Genomic DNA, 19,768 nt, shown 5'->3' with positions numbered 1-19,768 from the left:
CCCAACTCCCTTGACCCACTATGTGCCGTGCCCCCTTCTTTCCCATCATGTTGTATACTGAGAGACTTGCTGCGGAAGCAGGTGAAAATGGCAGAGCCTTGATGCCAGCAAAAACTCCTTGATCTCCTTGTTACATCTGAGCGTACGTCAATATTTCAGAAGCACTGAACAAGAACAGCGAGCAGAAACCAATGCTCCCTTGTTAATGACCACCAACTATTGATGATCTCTTTGAATAGAGCAGAAGTTTGTGTGAGTTTGTTGTAGAGTTGATATTCCTATTGATCCTTTTCCTAATGATGTACAAGACCTGGTTCCATATGCTCAACCGTTTTAATGTCAACTGAAAAAGAAATTGGAAATACCCAGCAGGTCAAGCAGAATGTACATGGGAAGAAATAGCGTTACCTTTTCAGATCAATGACCTTTCAGCTGAATGTATGATGAAAGGTCATTACTCTGAAACATCTGCACTGTTTCCCTATGGAAGCTGCTTGCTTTGCTGAGAGCTTCTAGCATTTTAGATTTCTTCTTCACATGTCCGCCAAATGCAGCATATCACTTTTTGCTCTCATACCTTCGCCTAGGAAACTTCCAATCAATTTGAGATTTTAAGTAATTAATAAAACTGACATCAGCGATATATTTTCTGTGGGTGTGAGAACTAAGAACTGCACCCTAAGCCTAATATTTCCTGGATTCTCACTGAATGTCCTGGTATTGGTTTCAAGGTTATGTCCACCAAGAGCAGAAGAAGTAGCTTTCCACTTATCTGAAATTTTCTTTTCCTTTTCTGCCTCCATAAAGTCCTCAACATTCTACGTTTCAGGGAAAGTAAAAGGGTTTTCTAGAACATTCCAATAAATTGGAGCTGCACTCCCTGCAAGCCAACATGTGGCATGGTCATCGAGTTGGTTGGAATTGGGATCTGCCTGCTCAGCACATTTTGAAAAGGAGACAGTAGGACAAATGCAGTAGATTCCTTCCTATAGCTCTTACATAGCCCAGAGATGTGATAACCAGGACTGAGTAGCCCTCCCATATAGATTTAACCAATCCTTTGAATAACAGTGCAAAATTTCCTTCCCTTTATATTCCAGCCTTGAATTATTTTCTCTGATGCCTTGGTGATGTGACCAATGGCTCTCTGCCTCCTTGTACCAGTGATGCCCAATGTGATGAGTGCTCCGTGAAGAGACTCTCCCTGGCAGCCCACTCAACGGGCATGCACTTTGCCATCCATCCCTGGCTCCAATAGTCGTTGATCAGCTCCTCGTATCTGGCAAACTTCCTTTCACGGGCCTCCTCCAGGCGCTGTCAGCTCCAGCAGGGTGATGTGTTTTGCTGCCTCTGAGACCAGGAGGATGTCTGGTCTCACGGTGGTCCGGACGATGTGCTGTGGGAGCTGTAGTTGTTTCTCCAGGTCGGTCATGAGTTGCCAGTCGTGAGCGGGTGCCGTGGAGTGCCAGCTCTCTCACAAGGTGATGGGCCAACTGCAGGGTTGAGCTCATTTGCTGTTACTAATTCTTAAAAAGATTGCTTTTAGGCCAACACCCTTCTTTGGGACTGAAGAGGCATATCGCCCCAAATTGTCGACTGTTAACTCTTTTCCATAGATGCCATACGGCCTGCCTGGTTCCTCCAGCATTTTATGTGTGTACGTTAAACCTGTTCTTCTTTTCTGGTATAACTCTAAAACATTTTGCATTGATCTTGTTATTTCTTGTATTTCTTATCATACTTAATTCTTATTATATTTGCCCACTTTGCTGTTCTGAATGCCCAGAATCTAAACAATTTTTGAACTTTGAAGTTAAGATGCTACTACCTAGGTAATATGATTAGTAGACTGCAGCATAATTCATATATACTGATATATAAATTGTAAAAATATTAATGTGATGACTTGGCATCTAACAAACTATAGATTTTTATTTCATTTAGGTTTTGGATCAGTTTCCATAAAATTTCAAAGACATATCAGCTTCTGCCTTGAAATCTGTTACATAATTATGCCATGTCATTGAAAATATAGCTATTCCATTAAAATTGAATGAACGCATGTAAGGCAGTATACCTGTGTTAAGAACAGTAGAACAAGATTGTGTCATATTTAATTCTGTTCTTTTCCAGTCATTCTTATAGAATTGTGAATAAAAAGACTAACATAAATTTAGCTGTGTGCAGAGACATTGTCTTCAAAAATTTGCAAAATTCAAAAAGTGGAATTAAGCAGGCTGACAGTAAATCCAAATGAACCATGGGGTTTACCAAATTAGGCTATATTTCATGCATGACTATGTGCAATTATTTTGAATGGAGAATTTATGATGTAGAATATTGTTCAAAGTGATCTGGAAAATCCATATCCCTTTTATGATAAAGATTTCTGCTTGGGATATGAAAGAACATCATTTTGTGTTCATTCTACCAGCAAATATTAGTAGAAACCATAAAAGGAAGACCTTGCATATATAGACACCTTCACTGGCAAACTCATACAGTTAATTAATGTTTTTTTGAAATGTGGTTACTATTGCAGCACATTTTTTGCCCAATTGACATCCCATATGTAGCAAGGAGATGGTGGCCTATCTTAACAAAATTGGTGGAGGGATAAATGTTGGCAGGACAACAGAAAGATATTTACAGTGAAGCCATGCTGTCTTTTATCTACAATTCGGAAAGACAGCATCCTCTTTGTTAACCAGTTCCTCCTTTCTGTATCTAAATCTGATCAAAATATTGTCTTCTGCATTTCTATCTTAAACTTTTCTCTTAGTACTTGCAAAGTTGCTTTCAGAATCTTCAATGATTAAGGAAGTTATGATTTTCTGTAATGGATAAGTACAATAAATGAGCTAACCAAATTTTTAAAAATTCACTTTGCTATCCCTAGTGCTGTTAATTTCAAATAATGGCCTGATTTAAAGAACTCTCTAAAATTGTCTTTTGTTTTAAATAATGTACACCAATTATTTCAAGTCTCCTTTTCCCTAGCATTTTTTATTATTTTAATGATTTTCCTTATAATGTCCTGACTCATTACTTTAGATAAGATTTGAAAGAATATCTTTGATTCCTACTTTTTACACTGTAATTGCTTTCAAATGAAATGCTTCCTTCATGCACAATTGATTTATTCCAACTATTAACTATTGGTGTATTATGAGCTTTGTTTCCAATAAGTATGTTTGAGTGTGGAAGACAGTAATGTGCAAAATGAAAAGATCGTGTAATATTCCTCAAGCTTGTATCAAGCTCAATTCAGACAGCGTACGAGGCAAGTGACAGATAGATCAGAAAGAAAAACAGAATGTTTAGGGAAAACCCAGCAGCTCAGGCAGCATAAGTGGAGACTGACAGAGTCAATGACCTCTAATTCACTATTCTCTCTCCCAGGTGCTGGATGAGTTATGTACTTCCAACATTTTCCATTATATTAAAGGTGAGATGTTAATGGGGAACATATCGGGAAACTTCTTCACTCAGAGGGTACTGAGAGTGTGGAATCAGCTGCCTGTACAAGTAATGGATGGGATTTCAATTTCAAAGTTTAAGGGAAGTTTAGATAGGGACATGGGTGATAGGAATATCGAGGGCTATGGTCCAGGTGCAGATCAATGGGATTAGGTGGTTTCAGTATGGACTAGATAGGCTGAAGGGCCTGTTTCTGTTGTCTGTGATTCTACAACTCTAAAAGTACTACTGTTGCATCTCTTGTATTTACACAGGACAGTGATGTAGGGAGGTAAGGAGGACAAACAGAGCATGGATGGAACAGTTCTTTTTGATTACTAAGAGATAATGGGTTGGTAAAATAATTCAATTCTGAAGGCTGTTGAAGTTAAAAATGACAAGAATAAGAAGTATTTCAATTCCTCCCTTTTCCTCACACGGGCCAGCTGCGAGCCTTCCCACAGACACTGTCTTGTGTGAGTTTTAAATATTCTCATTTTTTAATTTCTGATTTCTTACATAAACATTATTTTGCTTCTGCACTATCATAAATATGTCTCCTTTTATTTTACTATGTCAGGCATAATTTACCAGGACTATTCTGTGCTGCCCAGATGCTGCAAGCACTCAATCTTTGCAGCTGCTACTGACATAGAAATTGTGATGAAGAATTTGAGCACACTTGGTTGTGGGGGTGGGGGCTGAGATTCAGTTTTAAACAAGGACTAACTCTGTATTATGTAGGTATAAAAATGTACTCCAGGCATAAGTGATGGCTCACTCAGACATTGCTTTGGGCTGTCGAGTCCAAGAGAAGAAAATCTAGATTAAAGATGATAAACCATGACATTGAATTGTGTGACTTGGTGCTGGGTTTCTCTGCTTTCAGATATTTCTAACTGTGTTCTGTATCTCAGACTGCTCTATGCAAGGTACTGGCAGTATTGTTCATGTTAAGGATGATTACGTCAAAGAGGATTAATGGGAAATTAGCTAAGTGGATTTAAAGCTGACCCGGAAAATGAAAGGGTTTGTGGAGCTAAGATTAGAGAATTTTTGCAATGGCTCTTTGAGGATACTCCAGGATTACTGTGCTTGTGCTGGTCTAAATTGGCATGAGTTCAGCAGGTGGATTTCCCAGCTCAAGAGGTGGGAAATTTGCAGAAATTCTCCTTGCCTATTTGGAATCTATGTGGATGTCCCATGGTATATGGTCTGCAAAGTGGAAGACTGCTTTACAATTGCTCAGTAGTGTGGATATAGACTGACAATTCTGACATGAATCTCAGTGGAAGATTCACCTCATTATTGATTTTTAAGGGTATTACAGTGATCTTCGGACTGTTCATGTATTTAACTGGCTTGAGTAATTGGGTAATTTACAAATGGATTTGACAAATTAATCAGGACTGGTCAGGAAGAATTCAAAGACTTTAGTAAAGATAATAATAATTAATAAAAAAATATGAAGCATTATACAGCCATCCATTTGCAGAAAAAAGGAGTGTCAATTTGATTATAATTTTTAATGATTTCCTGAACATACTTAACCAAATGGAGTTATTACTTCCATACCTAGTCAAGTACCAAGTGGCTTATAGGAAGTCGTCGATTGTTAGAATATATCAGTTAACCATGCAATGGTCAGTAAACCAGTTGATGTTCAGAGCTCTTCCTTCTCCTTTGTATATATTAGAACCTAATGAATATTTATGTATTGTCCAGGTCACAAGAGGATAATGAATAATCACAACATGAATCTCAGAACTATTGAACAGATGTTATATTATTTTGGAAAAGAAAGACTAGAAATAATATAATTAGTTCTCCGAGCTGCTGAGAGGGTACTAGATTATGTGGTTAGAAGCAAGTTATTAATCTGAATTGAAGGACATTGTACAAAATTCATGAATTACAGTGAAAACAAGATCAGAGGAATTTCCTCCTCATATGTTTCCAGCAACAATTGTGAAAAAATTGCTGTAAAAATTATTTTATGGAATATATGACTAAAGGTTATGCCGAAATTAACCTTGCTTCACTCACGGTGAGTGAAAACAAGCGCATCAGCTGCAGGTTAGACTCACCTGTAGATGGTCAGTTCCAATGAAATCAAAGGTTGAGTGGTGAGTGCAGTTGACACTCTCAAAGGAGTTCAGTGATCAGAAACTAACTTGTCCTCCCATACGTTTACATTGATACTCCCTCTAAAACACGCCATATCTGAAATGCTCCCACGCATATGGCCTTTGTTGCGCTGCAGTTGGAATCGGATGCAGCTAGTAAATGTTTATGAAACATGGAAGATTTTCTTTGTTGTATTGCTTTTCATTACACCCTTCCATTAATAAATAAAATCAACATTTTGTGATTTTTCAATTTTCATTTTAAGTATTCATAGTAAACCAAAAATACACAAAGTGCTGCACAGCTTTCAGTCCGTGTAGAAATATCCTGCTCAGGGCAGTGGTTGGCTCGTATAGTTGTAAAAAGAATTAATGGGAATGTTGCTGATATTATTACTGGGCCCCTGACACCTAGCTGGACCCATGGAAGAAGTTATCATTACTTTTTAATGTTAGCTTCTTGTTTTGCACTTTCACTCAGGCACCTTTGGAGGCTGAAAAAGAAAACTAATTCTGTTTTAATGTCCTCAATTTTTGTCATTTGTGATAATTTGAATAAAGTCTATTGTGACATAAATTATCCTAATAGAAATGAACTTGAACATGTATTTATATATTTCCACACATATTCTTTTAAAACATTTGTATCATAAGTCATTCACATTTTCTGATCACACATAACCCATTGCTCAATGATCAGTTTCTACAACACTTGCTCTTTTCTTTAACAACAATAGATTTTCCAAATTGATAGCTCTCCTAAAGTTTTGTTAGCTTAAATAGTTCAAGCTATAAATCTTGTAGCTCATAACTAAGAGGCAATGATGGGTTCTTAGCTCAGTGATAATACTTTTCCTCTAAGACAGGTCACAAATTCAAGTTGCAGTCCAAAGATCTGAATACTGTACTGAGAAGCTTGTCAGAGACCTTTATCTTTCAGATGCGACAAGAAATGGAAGATTGGTTCTCAGAAAATGGTAATCTGAGTTACCTTTTGTTCTCTTGAGATGACAGCATGAGATTTCATTAAGAGATTCAGTGAAGAAGAGTTCTGTTGGCATTCTGACCAATACTTATTCCCATTCAACATTAGTAATACAGATCATCAGAGCAGTATTTGTCTACATCTGCAAAAATCTCTTTTTCCTTTGTTATGTTTGTGGTCACCATTCATAAGTACCTCATTAACTATAAAATACTTTGGGATATTTTCTTCAGGGTAACAACATTGTGGTCCACTTTTGGAATGAGCTAGCTGAGAAAGGTACATTAACGTTATTTAAAGGACACTGCAACAAGGAAGTGGATGGATTAGGTTTCAAGGGATGTGGGCCCATATGGAGCTAGCTTATACGGGGGTCTTGGTTGACATGCACCATTTGTTCCAAAGTGCCTGTTTCTGTGCGTTATAACTCTATATCTGTAGAGTGGTAAAACACTGTATGGCATCTTGCTCTCATAAAAGGTGCCAAGGAAAGATGCATTATAAATGTAACATGTTCCATTTACAGATAGTAGTTAGTGTAGTAGCTGCTCTGATGTTCTGCACTCATGGCTGTGCTTTTGTCCGGGTGGCAGAAGGAAAACTGGTTCAAAAATGATATCCTTATTTAAGTTTCTTATCATTTTTTAAATTTAGCTTATTACCTTTGCTGAAGCATGCTTTATTGACTGAGCATGATGCGCCTATGCGTTCCTTTGCCTAAAGCTGGGCCAAAGTTGCAAAAGATTCAGGTGTGTAATGATGACCAGTGCTCAGTCCTTCAAGGAAATAATCTCATGCAATAACGTTAATTCCAGAAACACAATCATGAGAGTTCCTATTTACAGAATATGAATCGGTGGTGCTGGCAATCTGTGGAATTCTCTGCCCAATGAGGCAGTGCAGGCTACCTCAGTAAATATATTTAAGACAAGGTAGGATAGATTTTTGCATAGTAGAGGATTTAAAGGTTAGGGGGAAAAGGTAGGTAGGTGGAAATTAAGCCATGGCCAGATTTTATTGATGGCCTGCTCCTGCTCCTATTAGTTATATTCTTATGTTCTTAGTTCCTTATGAAACACATTGGATAGGTTTAGTACATTAACAATCATTTTACAGGTGTAAGGTGTGTTGATAAAAAGCGTGCATTACTTCACCTCATTGTTTATCCTTACTTTTATTTTCTTAATGTTCCCTGACAAACCTGTCATTCTATTTAAAGTTTAAAAGAAATCAGTGAAGTCAGTTTCACCGGAAAAGAAATCATTCCAAAATATCATTAAATGACACTTGGCAAAGAAATGTTGAATTGGTTCAAAAGAACAGAAGTTTCTAAAACAGAAGAACTTCAAATTAGTAGAAACAACAAAATATCATGTAAAACTGGGGACAATTTCTTAAAGTGCTCTGTGCTTAAGGAATGGGGGCAAACACTGGGGAATGTTCAGATGAACAGTACTCAGAAGTTGATGAAGAATCATAGAATAGATTGAGGTGCTACTATGATAACTGAAAATGATATTTTATTCATAAAAGTATATCAGTAATCTGCTGGGTAGAGTTTCTCCAATTAGTATTGAAATGAAAGCAAAATGTGTATGAACAGTTTAACAGAATAAAGATTCATGTGATTAAATAACTAGTTTAAGTAAAGTTTTTGATTAAGTAATTGGATTCTGGACCTTGTAATTGGATGATTCCCTTTAGTAGGACGATGAACATTTTTGAGTTCTAGGAATTGGCCATGGCCCATTTTGGTGCATTGCCAGTTGCACATGCCATCGGTCCAAACCAGAAACTAGCCTGAAATTGTGCCTTAGGGCTTATTAACATGGTCATTATTCAGTGTGATGTGGGATTGTTGGAGCATTTGTGCACACAGTAGCAAAAAATTTGTTTACGGTATGTCTGCTGCTAAAGAGACTGGAATTCATTATGCAGTTCTCTAGAGTGGGTTCAATGGGTATGACTTCTTCTCACTTATAAATGTAAGGAAACCAACATCTGCTGCAATCAGCTATCATTGATGCCTGCAAATGGCTCATCCTGAAATTATAATGGGTATCCTTCAGGCATCAATTGGAGAACAATAATTGCTCCAAAACTGGCCATGATTGTGCCTGTTTCATAGCAGAGAGTACAATAGAGGTCAATTTCTCTGTTACTCTATAATGCTACATCTCAGTATGTTTGTCTATGTTTTTATCCTTAATAAGGTAAGTATAGAAACTAACTTGATATTTCATATTAAAATATGGTGCAATTTCATCTCTTTCTTAGCAATAAGATTTGACTGAGCTTTAAATATTCAAATAGTTTGACGATCTGGTACCATTTGTGTTTGTCATCATTGAATTTTTCCAACTATGTCCACACAGGTACATTAATCAACCAGATAAACTTAAGCTTTGAGTGTTAAATTGTATCTCTCGACAGCTTATAGCCAGATGAGTAGAGATGTTGAAAATGTAAGTATTCATTTAAATCTGATCAGTTCCAACAGGAAAGCAACAGTCCACTTAAAAACTGCTGGGTGAACAATAAATTGTGGGATTAATTGTTAGTGATTGTAACCAGGGGTCTTCTGATCATTATATGATGCAGGTTTGCAACATAGGAAGTGTTGAACTCCTTCCCAACATGGGTACCTGCATAAGCATTCTTGGCATTGTTTTACTGGCAAGAAGGCCACCAATGCTTTCATCCATGTAATAATTCCACTTGTACCAAGGCACATGTAAAATAAACCCTGCCAGGTTTTAGTGGATGATCTTGCTCAGTTGAAGACTGAAATCCACATACTGCAATATCAGGAAGATTAAGTAACAAGGGTGAATTTAACAGCCCACCCACTCAGTTTCTGCTCAGTTGGTGGTGCCAAATTCTCTCCCCCAACTTCCTCTCTCACTCTTGTTTCAAGCTGTTTCGTATTTGAAGCATCTGCTGCTAATTGTTTGGAGTCTGGGACTTTGAGATGAAGTAAACTAGAAGCAAGGAAAAACAACATTAGTACATGATAATCTTAGAGCTCTACATAAATAGGACATAATTCGTATAATCAAAAGCTCATCATTCAAAGAGAAAGGAATTTTAGAAGTAACCAATGTGGAAGGGAATATAGGGAGAAAAATTGCAGAGCTTATTCCCCTCCGCCCCCAAAATTATATATATAATTGAAAGTAGATCATGCACCATCTGAAAGGCACAGAGGTTCAAGAAGTCACGTGATTAACTTTTGCTCCTATTTCTCATTTTCTTTAAACATTATTTTTACACCCTGCTGAGAACAGTGAGGGTAAAGGGGTGGTGTATTTCCTTGTCAAAGGTACTGGTTTACAAGCTGTGATGCTGTGATGCGCTATCAATAACTCTAGGAGCCACAAGAGCAGTCAGCAGAGGGACATGTCCAGACAGGTATACATGGTTTACCACAGGCTGTTTTGAAGTTTGTAACCCAACTGGAAACAAAGTATGTCAGGTGAAATTTCTTAAATGGAAAGAAACCAAATGTAAGGGTATTTGTCTATCTAAAGGTCAGGGTAGAATAGTTTACTGACTTATTTTCCCGAAGTACAATCCATTTAACTTCCTAGAACAGAAGGTGATTGTATTACGCTTATGGTCTTTCATTAGCTAACTTACAATTATGAGCAGAGTATCAGACTTGTAAGTATTATCCTCACTTAGTGCAACATATTTGTAGAAGTATCAGAAATGTCATTGGTGAGGGTTGAGCCAAAACACATTGTAAGGGCAATACAATGCTCATGACTGTATGAATCCTAAGAAGGTCTGCGGTAACACCAGACTCTTAAGTGCATGGTGCATGGTATTGTTTCTATCGAAGGTTCACACATCTCTTGGCAAAAGTGTTTGATCTGTTGGTCTCATTTAGGTAATGTTACTTAAAGTAAAAATGTCTGCCGTACTAAAGTGATGAGATGCTGTTTTCAATTGTGCCACAGAATCTTTAAGTAAAATCTTGAGACTCTCATTATAAATCTTATTTATAAAATCCTGTGAATATGGTGTAGGAACAATAATATATTTTAAATGCTGCATATTTGCCATAGTTTTAAAGCATCATGTTTTTGCCAGTGTAATAAAGTGATGGGATGGGTGGATGGTAACACAGGAAGGAAAAGCTTTGCAGGTTTTTTACAAAGCTTATTTTTAATTTTCAGAAATCAGTAATACATTCCTTGATCAACACATTCAGAACAATCTGATTGAATAATAATAAATAGGAGAAAGCGTCAGAGTCATATCTTCTATTGCTAATCAAGTAGATACACAATACAGACACTCTTAGCAAAATTCTATATTTAATTGCTACTTAATTGAAAAAACAATGTGAAGTGCAGAATTATTGTCTGTCTCCAGACAGTCAACCGGATGCATTCTGGCATGAATTGTAAATCCTACAACCAATATGTTTTCATTGTATTTCACCAGACAAGATTCATTAATGTAAGTTCTGTTCCTTTTTCATAATGTTCACACCCATTCCCTGCTGAGATCCATCACTGAAGTGCTAACTCTTCAATTTCCCATTGGAGTCTTGATCTCTTCCCACCATCAAGACGACAATTATTTTCTGATAGCCAAACCAAAGCCCTATCCCAGGGTGCAATAGAGCCAACAACTGATTCCATTCTACCCCTCCTCTCCTCACCCCACTTGACTCAGACTCAGACCCAATCCATGCATCTGCTTCACGGTCCATCGATGTGTAGTGTATGATACTGAGGTTTTCTTTGGTGGACTCACAATTCAAATGTTTATTGTCTATCTTCATTGCAATTACAAAGCATGTAATGGCACTCCACAATTTCTAAGCCTTTGTTTCCACTGTAGGTAGGAATATTATATAATGGAATCAAACATTTTGAATAAGTTGAAGCACCCATATTCATCTGTCTTAGGAAAATATAATATTTAAATGTTTGATCAGGGAAAAAATGAAATAAAAGAAATTTATACAAACCACAGCAGAGACAACAAATCTATAGCACATTAAAATATGTTAAAGAGATTAATCCTCAAAATCCATCTGTAAGTGGAAACCTATGGCTTTTATTCTGTATCAGAAACTACAAAGAATTAAGCAGTTTCTGTATGTATTTATTAATTCACTCCTAGCATAGAGTACCTCTTGTATGTTTTCATAGAGAGGATATCCGGAGGCATACAACAGCTGCTTTGTAAACTTTTATGTTTCTTTATGTTTATTAGATGATAAATTTTCCATGGACATCCAGCAAGGCATGATAGTTATTATTAGTGGAACTTAGTAACCTGTAAATTGCGTTCATATGATCCTAACAGGCCACACAGACTATCAGTCGTTGTTTCTGTACAAAGTATTAGAAGCGTTGAGAATTTCGAGAAGCACCCAGCAAAAAGCAGTCAGCATAGCTTTGGAAGAAATTAGTCTCCATCTGATCACACTCTGTTTTCTTTAAGCAAGTGTTAGGCCAGGTAAAAGTTAAACCTTAGAATTGGGACTTTCGTATGGGAAGAAGCAAAACTTGTTCCATGAAATTCTATAAAAAATATACTAATTTATTCTCCCGACTTCTCTTCTAATATTAGTATATCTGTGCACTTGTAATGCTACTGTGACTATAATTTCCTTTTGGGATCAATAAAGTATCAATCTATATATCTCTAAAATTAAAACAAGTGATAACTTTACTTATCAATTGTCTGACTAAATACTGATCTTACACACACACACACACACACACACACTATTTATTTACTAAGGTAAATAGTCTGTTACAAAATGAATTATACTGTGTTATTTTTTACAATTGCATCAGGAGTTGAAATTCACAGAAATGAAATGAGAAAGTAATGATGTGAAAGTTCACAAGAGGGCAGCGTTCTTAATAGTTCACCCTTCTCTTATGTTTGTAGGTCAAAGGCAGCTCTTCAATGAGCAAGTTCAGTTTATGTGGGAGGAAAATGCCTCACAGTATTCAGAGTGGGAAAGGCATTATTTTCCATTAAGTAATTCCAATTGCCATATCCATAATGCATAGAAATGCACAGACCAATTTAATTTAGAAATGCTTCATTAAATTCTTGCAAAAGTAACTAGCCTTTTCTAATTGATGTGGATGTTCTTCACATCCCATTCTGTAGTAGAGGTCAAACATCTTTTAAATTACTAGCTGATTTGTTTGAGGTTACTGCAGATAACATGAGTAGATGTAACAAACAAGAAGCAGCTCCTTTACTTGAAGCAGCTTAAGTTGTAAATTAAGAATATAAATCATGTAAATATAAATATAAATGTACTTTATTACCTACAAAAATAAAATATAGTGTTGTAGGTTAGCATAAATACTGAACCTCTCTTTTTGAATTGTACTTTGCAATATTCCCATGGAGCGCATCTGTGAGTAAAGCAGATACCATGTTCTACAGAACGGATGCAGTTGTTATTACAAGTATCAGCTTTTGCAGCATTGCTATGCTTAATGATTATAACTTCTGGTCGTTTCTAAAGATGATTTCCTGTTTAACCAAATAATTCAAAACTAATTATTTTAAAATGTTATTTAGTTGAAGTTGCTCACAAGTCAATATTTTTTCTAATTACCCCACTGCAGAAAAAAGTAAGAAAACGTGGTTCTTTATGATGTAGGTTTAAACTGTTTAAAGAGATGTTCCTGATATAAGAATATTAAAGCAAGATATAATTAACTTGGTTTACTGAAGATTATTTTAGATTTACACAAACATTTAGGGGCCTGGGAATAACTGCCTTCTAATCTTACGAGTGGGAAAGGACATAATGCAAAATTAACTAGAGGAAAAATGAAGTAAAATTGGGAAGTGGCAAAGTGACATTTGTTAACCTGAAGCATTTTTTTTGCTTTAATGCCACAATAGATAGTCTTTTATAATTGAAGTATACTGTTTTGTTATACCCACCGTTGTCTCCCCACTTGTGTTTTACAGACCAGAGAAAGAGCAGTATGTTCTGCACTTAATCATCCACCTACTTGAGTTTTCACAGTATAATTCAATCCCATGTTCTTGGCAGAAATTTAGCCATTTATATTTTAATACATTAATATCTTTAAATGATTTTAACTGATAAATTATCTATAACATCGGGGCATAGCAGCTGCATCCAGACAGTGGCACTGTGGCAGACCCTAAAACACAGCAAGGAAGGGTAAAGTCAGCTGGATCAATAGTGATTGGAGACTCGTTAGTCAGAGGTACAGGAGATTCTTTGGCTACAAAAAAGATGCCAGGATGATGTGTTGCCTCCCAGGTGCTGGGGTCAACGATGTTTCAGACCGGCTGCAGAATATTCTCAAGAAGGAGGGTTAGCAGCCAGAGGTCAATGGCACCAATGATGAAGGTAGAAAGGGGAAAAAGTGTCCTACACAGTGAAAAATGGGAGTTAGTCTGAAGAGCAGGACCTCCAAGGTTTTAATCTCTGAATTATACCCTGTACCACATGCTAGTCAGGACAGAAATAGGGTGATGAATGGCTGAGGAATTGGTTTCAGATTTCTAGATTGTTGGGATCTCTTCTGGGGATGGTACGACTTGTAAAAAGAGGATGGGTTACCCTGAATCCAAGGGAGACCAATATCCTTGTGGGCAGGTTGGTGAGTTTAAATTAACTTGGCAAGGATATGGGAACCAGAATGATCGGGCTGAGGAAGGGGCAGTTGGTATACCAGCAGATGCAGTATGTAGTGAACTGTGAGGAAGGATAGGCAGATGACAGGGCAAAATTGCAGTCAGTGGGATGTGTTGAATTGGAACGCAGGTAATAAATCAAAAGGATGACAAATGTAGGACTGAAGGTATTATATTTGATTGCACACAGTATACAGAATAAGGTAGATGATGATGCAGCACAGTTAGAAACTGGCAGGAATTACATTGTGGGCATCACTGAGTCATGGCCAAAAGAAGATCATAGTTGAGAGCTTAACATCCAAGGATATACATTGTATTGAAAGGACGGGCAGAGAGGCAGAGGGGGTGAGTGGCTCTGGTAAAAAATGAAATCAAATCCTTAGAAAAAGGTAACATAGCGTCAGTAGATGTAGATCCTTGTGGGCAGGGTTAAGAAACTGCAAGGGTAAAACAACCATGATGGGAGTTTTATATATATGACGGATTTCAATATGCAGATAGATTGGGAAAGATAGGTTGGTGTTGAGTCCCAGGAGAGGGAATTTGTAGAATGCTTACAGGATGGGCTTTTAGAGCAGCTTGTAGTTGAGCAAACTAGGGGAAAGGAATTTCTGGATTGAGTGTTGTGTAACGAGCCTGATTTGATTAGGGAGTTTGAGATAAAGGAAACTTCAGGAGGCAGTGATCATAATGGGAGAGAAAATATGAAATGTGAAGGTAAGCTGGCCAATAATATAAAAAAGGATACCAAAAGGTGTTTCAGATATATAAAGCATGATGAGAATTTGACTGCTGCAAAATGACACTGGAGGGTAGCAATAGGAACAAAGAAATGGCGGATGAACTTAATAAGTATTTTGCATCAATGTAAGACACTAGCAGTATGCCAGAATTTCAAGAGGATCAGTGGGCAGAAGTGAGTGTATGGAGAAAGTGCCTGGAAAGCTGCAAATTCCTAAGTCACCTGGACCAGATGGGCTACACCCCAGGGTTCTGTAAGAGGTAACTGAAGAGGTTGTAGAAGTATTAATAATGATCTTACAAGAATCATTCAATCCTGGAATGATTTCAGAGAATTGGAAACTGCAGATCTCACTTCACTCTTTAAGAAGGGAGGGAGGCTGAAGAGAGGAAATTACAGGCTAGTTAAGCTGACTTCAGTGGTTGGGAAGATGTTGAAGTCCATTATTAAAGATGGTATTTTGGGATACTTGGAGGCATATGATAAAATAGACTAAAGTCATCATCGTTTCCTTAAGGGGAAATCTTTCCTAACAAATTTGTTGGAATTCTTTGAGGAAGTAACCATGATCAACAAAGAAAAGTCAGTGGATATTATTTATTTGGATTTTCAGAAGGACTTTGACAAGGTGCCGCACATGAGGCCACTTAAGAAGATTTGAGTCCATGGTATTACAGGGAAGATATTAGCAGATTGGATGACTGGCAGGAGGCAAAGACTGGGAATAAAGTGAGCCTTTTCTGGTTGTCTGCCAGTGACTAGAGGTTCTTCCTTAATATTGCTTACCATGTCACTGATTCCAACAGCAAACTTGAAATCACACATCTGACAAATCCTTGCAGGACTCTGAGTCACATCTTGATCATTAACTCATTATTTAACACTGTTGAACTCAATCAGCATTCAAATCTTATTTCACAGATGCAATTTCTTTTCCTCTCTCCCCTCCTCTTCCCACATTTAGATTTCTTTCGCCTATTCCTTTTAACATGTTTTTTTTTAATCATACCTTAACAACCCTCTTTCACCTGGCACCAGTGCTTCTGTTATTCAGATTCCCCGCTCTCCATCCTATCACAGATCTTTCCTTCAATTCTTACCACTCCCCTGCACAACACATCCCACCCCAGTGCTTCGTGTAAAATTTGCTTTACTTCGCATTGTTTCCAGTTCTGATGGAAGTTCATTCGCCTGAAATGTTACCTGTGCTTCTTGCTCCACAAGTGCTGTCAGAACTGTCAAGTACTCCCAGAAATTTTTGTTTGTATTTCAAATTTCAAACTCTACAGTATCTTGCACTTTGATTTCTCCCCTCACTCCGTCAGTCTGAATTTCCCAGTCATGCCAATAATTTACTTTTCTTTCCAACACTGCACCTACTCTGTGCAATAGTACACCATCAGTAGTTGGAGGTCCAAAATTACACATGGTACTACCATCTGCCACTGGAATAAAATTGTATGCAAATTCTTTATTACTTGCTTGCATTTGTGTTCAGAACCTGAATGCATTAAACTTAAAATCATGCTGCTCTTTTCTTTGTAGATCATTCAGCCCAGCATCTCGTATTCTAGAGTGGAGGTGATGTTTACTAGGTCATTACAATGAAGCTGCTTGTAACTTCAATCTCTGCCAAGGTCATGGCTCCGAATTAGATTCTGTTTTATCTTCATAGTGATAGTTCTTGGGTCAAAGAGGGGAGCTAGAGGGTCAGGTTAGGGTTCATGGACACGGATGTGAGGTCAGGCCAATGTTAGGCCACAGGTCCACACTCCACTTTTGAAGGCTAGTGACGTGGATATGTGGTGCAGGACATCCATGGCTGGATGTCAGGCTAGGAAGTGGATAAAGACCAGCAAGGACAAAAGTTGGTGCCCCCGCCCAGGTCGGCAGGTCCTGGATTAAAGGTCCTTGTGGGCAAGAGGAATAAGGGCTGGTGACCCCCTGGATACACAAGTCAGTGAGTCCAGAGTTCGCGGCCTGCAGTACGTGGTTCTGAATCAGCGAGTCTGGAGTTCGAGGCTGGGAGTTCAAGGTCACTGGCAGTCCTGCATTGATACCGAGGATAGAAATGCAAAGGTCGATTGGAAGCCTGGAAACTGAGGCCTCTTGACCAACGTCCTGGTTCTGTGAGTCAATGAGTCCATTTGTGAAGTCAAAGCCCCTATGTAAGGGAACTTGTGAGTCCAATGAGGCCCAAAGGCAGTCTGTCCTGGACTCTGTGTGTGTGTGAGTAGGTATGTGCATGGGTGTTTCTGTTCTGTTGCTGTTGCTTGTGTTGTTCTGCTAAACATTGGGGGCATACTATACTGGCACTGGAATGTGCGGTGACTCTTGCGGGCAGCCCCCTCACATCCTTTGATTGTGTTGGTTGTTAACGCAAATGACACATTTCACTGTATTTTTCCATGTACTTGTGATTCCACTGAATTTTTTACTTTAGTCCACTGAAAACCAAGGCCTTCATATGCTGACTGATTAGCACTACTCATTTGCATCTCAGTAATTCTCAGGCTAATGCACTTGAGAGTGATAGGCAAAAGCGTGAGACATTTTGGAGATCAGCTGGGAGCATATAGACTGTCTTCTCTGTTTTTCTGTTCCGCCGAGCAGCAGAATATCACTGTGCCAACAAGGGAATGTGAGCACATCTAGCCATTTATTTTATCCCAGGAAGTGCTGCCAATGATTAGTGATTCAACAGTGAATTTATATTTTACTTTTAAACATTTTTTAAGCTATTTGTATCTACTTGATCTGTTTTGGAATGTTAGTCGGGGCATTCTGGGAGTGGGGTCCCAATGCACTGTTGGATGCAGCAGCTCAGCTCGACTGTCCTTCTGCATGCAGAAAATGTATGGATATTGAATTGAATTGACTTTATTTCTTATATCCTTCACATACACGAGGAGTAAAAATCATCGTTACGAGTCCATATGAATGTGCAATGTGCAATCATAGTAATTTATAATGAATAGAACAGTCAATGTAATACAGAGTACACTCAAGTCAGTGTGAGTTCATCAGTCTGATGGCCTAGTGGAAGAAGTTGTCCTGGAACCTGTTGGTCCTGGATTTTATCCTGCGGTACCACTTCCCAGATGGTGGTAGCTGGAATAGATTGTGTTTGGGATGACTCAGATCCCCAATGATCCTACGGGCCCCTTTTACACACCTGTCCTTGTAAATGTCCTGAATCATGGCAAGTTCACAACTACAGATGCGTTGGGCTGTCCGCACCACTCTCTACAGAATCCTGTGATTAAGGGAAGTACAGTTCCCATTCCAAGCAGTGATGCAGCCAGTCAGGATGCTCTCAACTGTGTCCCTGTAGAAAGTTCTTAGGATTGGGGGACCCATAGCAAACTTCCTCAACTGTCTGAGGTGAAAGAGGCGCTGTTGTGCCTTTTTCACCACACAGCTGGTGTGTACAGACCACGTGAGGCCCTCGGTTATGTGGATGCCAACGAACTTGAAGCTGTTTCTCCTCTCAGCTCCAGATCAATTGATGTCAATAGGGGCTAACCCATCTCCAATCCTCCTGTAATCCATAACCAGCTCCTTTGTTTTTGCGACATTGAGGGAGAGATGGTTTTCTTACACCACTGTGTCAGAGAGATGACTTCTTCCCTGTAGGTCACCTCATTATTGTTTGAGATAAGGCCAATCAATGTAATGTTGTTAGCAAACTTAATTAGCAGATTGGAACTGCGGGTGGTGATACAGTCATGGGTATATAGGGAGTAAAGGAGGGGACTTAGTACGCAGCCCTGAGGGGCTCCTGTATTGAGAATCAGAGGGTTGGTGGTGAGGGAGCCCACTCTTACAACCTGCTGGTGATCTGGCAGGAAGTCCAGGATGCAACTGCACAAAGCAGGGTCTGCTTGAGGACAGCAGAGAGTGTAACAAGGCTTGCCTGATCTGGTCCTTTATATGGCAGCATATGGCAGCTCATTACTTTTGTTATATTCTTTGAACGTGTGGTGTTGAAGGAATTTTCCAGCAGGAGTTTCCGAGTGCCAGCACAACATCTCCCGGTCCTGTGATGACCTCAGAGTTTCTTGGCTTTCCCAAATGACCAGTAGAAACCAAAGACTGAAGTTGTAAGAACATCCTGTTAGTGAAACCAAGCAGTTAATTGAAATTAAAATCAAGCAATGCCTGAAAAAAAGACCATTTTAAATGGGAACAGATTGAGTTGTATTTTTTTATTTAAAAATATTCTTTATTAAAAAAATAGATGGCTTATAAGTGAGTCTTCTGACTACAGCTAATGAAACCAGATTAACAATTGTCTGAATCCGATCCATCTGGGCTTTTGACTCACTACATCTATCATAATACTAGCAAACCAAATGAATAAAAAATACTATTGGATCTCAAAGTGCTGCAGCCCCCAGACAGAATCAGTTTTCCTTCAATATTGTATGGATGCAGGCTCCCACTTTCTGTATACGCATTGATTAAATTGTTTGTGGTTCAAAAGCAAAATACTGTACTTAATGTGAATTGGGGGGAAAAACAGAAAATGCTAGATATACACAAAAGATTAAACAGCATCTGTGGTGAAAGGAACAATTAACATTTCAGATCAACAACTTTTTTATGAAAACTCTTTACAAGTTCTGTTCAAATTTAGTTCCCTTGATACTTGCTTGAGTAAACATGAAGCGACACAGTGGCGTAGCCAGCGATCACTGATCGGGGTTCAATTCCCGCCACATTCTGTAAAGAGTTTGTACATTCTCCCTGTGACCATGTTGGTTTCCTCCGAGTGCTCCAGAT

The 19,768-nt window shown here is 38.3% G+C and overlaps 1 protein-coding gene and 1 long non-coding RNA gene across 11 annotated transcripts in view; one reads left to right on the top strand and one right to left on the bottom strand.

Annotated features, from left to right (window-relative positions):
- Positions 1 to 19,768, top strand: part of LOC132377844 (A disintegrin and metalloproteinase with thrombospondin motifs 9-like) — a 249,369-nt gene that overhangs the window by 134,965 nt on the left and 94,636 nt on the right. The window lies entirely within an intron of this gene.
- Positions 2,900 to 19,768, bottom strand: part of LOC132377845 (uncharacterized) — a 51,389-nt gene continuing 34,520 nt past the window's right edge. For 7 of the 9 annotated variants that reach the window (XR_009506791.1, XR_009506790.1, XR_009506795.1 and 4 more), the window contains one exon: positions 9,558 to 19,097. This is a non-coding gene — a long non-coding RNA (uncharacterized LOC132377845). The other 2 variants (XR_009506797.1, XR_009506798.1) reach the window with 2 other exon arrangements.

This window comes from Hypanus sabinus, chromosome 19 (genome assembly GCF_030144855.1).
Source record: "Hypanus sabinus isolate sHypSab1 chromosome 19, sHypSab1.hap1, whole genome shotgun sequence".
Taxonomy (NCBI): Eukaryota; Metazoa; Chordata; class Chondrichthyes; order Myliobatiformes; family Dasyatidae; genus Hypanus; species Hypanus sabinus.
This window is presented reverse-complemented; position numbering and strand designations above follow the sequence as displayed.